This window comes from Glycine max, chromosome 9 (genome assembly GCF_000004515.6).
Source record: "Glycine max cultivar Williams 82 chromosome 9, Glycine_max_v4.0, whole genome shotgun sequence".
NCBI classification, from domain to species: Eukaryota; Viridiplantae; Streptophyta; class Magnoliopsida; order Fabales; family Fabaceae; genus Glycine; species Glycine max.
The window spans coordinates 28,822,807-28,826,788 of NC_038245.2; the positions used below are offsets into that span (position 1 = coordinate 28,822,807).

The window sequence follows — 3,982 nt, forward strand, 5'->3', positions numbered from 1 at the left end:
GTATCTCTTTTATTCGTATGGCGCTACTGAGCTGGTCCTCACATGCATAGAGCATCAGAATTTTCCAGTCATCACCAAAGGCTTCTGCATCAGCGTTGACACTCTCCACCCTCTTTGGTTTATGCTTCTGTGTTTTCTTCCGTGCTTCCTCCTTATAATTCTCAGATTTATTGGAGGTCCCACTAGAAGGATCAGCACCAATCCGTGCCTGTTCCTCCTCTACCAGCTCAATATCTTTCGTTTGACCTTTGCTTTTGTAAACTACACTGTAATTTACAAAACAAAAGTTGAAAGGAAACATATTGACCTGATAGACGAGGAAGAAGCACAGATTGGTGGTGATCGTTCTAGTGCAACCTCGAATAAAGATGAGATTTATAACGAGGAGGCACGGAAGAAAACACATAAGCATAAACTAAAGAGGGTGGAGAGTGTCAATGATGATGCATAAGCCTTTGGTGATCACTAGAAAATTCTGATTGCTTTATGCATTCTGAAGCTGAAGCACTAGACCATACAAAGAAAAGAGATACAGGCCATCAAAGTGTGTCATTGGAGAATGAGACAGGAGATTCAACTATGCTGAAGATGGGAGATTTAGCTAAAGTTGTGATAAAACAAGACATGAAGGGAAGAGAGCATAAATATGGGTTTAACAACAATGAACGTGAGAAGCCAGAGAAGAAAAGGGTGGTGGATGATGAAACTGGCGACAAACATGAGCTGGATGAAGTCCTAAGGAGGAAAATTGAAACAAAAAACCGATGCCTCAATCAGAGAAAAATGTAGCTGTCACTTACTAGATTTGGTGACCTCTGTCTCTGCATAAAATTACATTAGAGGATGTTAATCAATTCTCCTTCATCATGATCATTTCAATTAGCATGAACGGCGTCAGCTTCTTCTTCTCCCACAACGTTACCAGTGATTTGAGCGGTCAAAGGACTAACATAGGTGTCCATGTATGAATCATCATCTTCTACATTAACACCAACTGTTTTGCCCTGCAGAACCACGCACCACCTTTCATCACAAGGGTCTTGCACGTAAAATACTTGTCTAGCTTGTTCTGCCATGATGAAAGGGTCATTGTGGTAACCAAGTTTCTTTAGATCTACCAGGGTAAATCCTATATCATCGGTGCATACACCGGTGTTGCTATCAACCCATTTACATTTGAAAACACATACTGTAAATTTCACATAATTAAGCTCCCAAATTTCATCAATGAACCCAAAGTAAGGGATGGAAGCTACATAGGGATTGGCGTCATTGACACTTGCAAAGTGTTGAGATTCAGCCCTTAGGGTGACCCCGCTGTTCTGCATTGTACTTTTGTCATCTTGTGCTTTTGTGTAAAATGAATACCTGTTTATGTCGTATCCTTGCCAGGTTATAACATTTCTTTTAGGCCCATCTGCTAGCTTTCTTAATGTTTCTGAAGCATTCTCATCTGCAAAGATTGTATCTTTAAACCAATCATAGAAAGTCTTGTTATGCTTTTTCAACACCCAATTCTTTGACATTTTCGGATTATTCTGTTTGACTAAAGCTTCATGCTTAACTATGTATGGCAAAACTTCATTATTGTTGTTCAAGACATACAAGTGAGCTTGTAACAAATCTTCTACACTTGGAGTGATCACCTGCAGTCCTCTTGAACCCTTACCACCCACTTTGTCATCATGCCGAGACTCAGGAAGCCCAACAGCTTTAGCCTTCTCTAAGTATTTTGAACAAAATTCAATGGCTTCTTCTGCAATGTACCTCTCAACAATAGATGCTTCTGGACGATATAGATTCTTTGTATACCCTTTTAAGATCTTCATGTATTGCTCAACCGGGTACATCCACCGTAGATAAACAGGACCACAACATTTGATTTCTCTGACCAGATGCACAATCAAGTGAATCATGATGTCAAAGAAAGCAGGGGGAAAATACATCTCCAACTGGCACAGTATAATTGCGGCCTCATTTTCCAACTCATTAAACATGACTGGATCAATGACTTTGTTACATATAGAATGGAAGAAAAAGCATAGGCGAGTTATCGTTAACATGACTTTGTTTGGCAAGATGTCTCATATAGCCACGGCTAACAATTGTTGCATGAGCACGTGACAATCGTGAGACTTTAACCCTACAAGCTTAAGCTCCTTCAACTACACAAGGCTCTTAATATTTGAAGAGTATCCTAGTGGAACCTTCACCCGACGAAGACACTGACAAAAACTTATCTTCTCCTTCTTGGACAAAGTATGGCAGGCTGGGGGCATATAGGTTCATTCCATCACTGTCTAGTCCAAGTCTAAGATTTCTTGGCTCATTCCCGAAATCCGGATACAAACCATCAATCTTCTTCCACTGGGAGCAATCAGCCGGATGACAGACCATTCCATCAGAAATCCTTCCATTTGCATGTCATGTAAGGTCTTTTGCGTCATCCTCGTTAGCAAAGAGACGCTTAAACCTTGGAATAATTGGAAGATACCACAAAACCTTCGCTGGGGGACCCTTGTTGGAGTTTTCATCAGAATTGCTTTCCTCTTAATCCTTGACTTTGTACCGTGAAGTCCCACAGATAGGGCATTTGGACATTTCTTGGAATTCATGCCTGTACAGTATGCAATCATTAGGGCAAGCATGAATCTTCTAATACTCCATACCCATCTGACACAATATCTTTTTCGCCTTATAGTAACTTTTAGGCAATGTGTTGTCCTCTGGAAGCAGATTGTGCACTACCTTAAGCAGTGAGGTGAAACTTTTGTCACTCCACCCATATCTGGCCTTCACATTAACCAGACTTAACACAGCAGACAACAGGGTTAAGGAATTCTTGCAGCCTGCATACAAAGGCTTCTTAGAATCACTCTACAATCCTTCATACACAAGGGCGTGTGCTTGTTGGAAAGACTCCTGTCCAAGGTCATGAATCATGTCCTCTAACCGATCTCCCATTTCTACATCAAACAGTTCAGATTGGGACCCACTCTGCATGTCTGTCACTTCACCATGCCATATCCACGTTGTGTAATTCTTCTTAATCCCATCACACAATAGATGGTCATGTATGTCATCGAGTAATTGTCGTCTTCCATTCAAACAGTTGATGCAAGGACAATAATATTTTCCTTCTTCATTCGGTCGACCTCTTTCTGAAGCAAATTGCAAGAACTGTTCGACGCCATCCTCATATTCTGGGCTCATGCGACTTTCATTCATCCAACTTCGATCCATCTACGCAATTCCATGCATGAAAATCTCACTTTTTTATTTATAGGTGTGGGCCTATCCCATTTAGGAAAATTGTCTTTTATGTTAGCTTCAATCGTCAAGGTTACCATTATTTACAAAAATTTGACTAAATTTCGGCAGCATTTCGCATTGGTCTCCAAGTACACGGCATGACATCGGTCAAATGAATTTCCCGATAATCAAGTATGCACTCGGAGAACAACTTGAAATGCAGTGAACCGAAATTTAATCAAATTAATGAAAATAATAATAACCTTCACGAATGAATCTAACATAAAAATACTAGTCTCCCCAAACTGTCCAAACAGACAATTCAAGACTAAATACAATGGCTAATGCAAACTGTCCGCAAGAGTCATTGCATTCAGTCTCAAACGGGAATCTAAGGTTCACTCACCATGAACAACAATTGTTTATATAGCAAATTACACTGATCACATACAAGAACATACAAAAGGTCAAATTCAATTACAGACAAATATAGACATCAGCAGTTGTTTATGTTACTAATTTCAAATGCTGGGTTTGAAGGGTGCTTATGGTTTAATATTGTAGTTGGGTATATGTGTGTATGTGTGTATCATGAGGATCTGTGTGTATCATGAGGGTTGAGACAAGGAGACCCTTTGGCTCCATTACTCTTTGACTTAGTGGCTGAAGGACTGACAGGGCTAATGAGGGTCTGTGAACGACCGGCCACTCCACCATCAAATGCAAGCTA

General features: G+C 40.3%; 1 protein-coding gene across 1 annotated transcript in view; it reads left to right on the plus strand.

Moving 5' to 3' along the window:
* Positions 1 to 3,982, plus strand: part of LOC106794387 (uncharacterized) — a 20,851-nt gene that overhangs the window by 16,263 nt on the left and 606 nt on the right. The gene's annotated exons all lie outside the window — the stretch shown is intronic.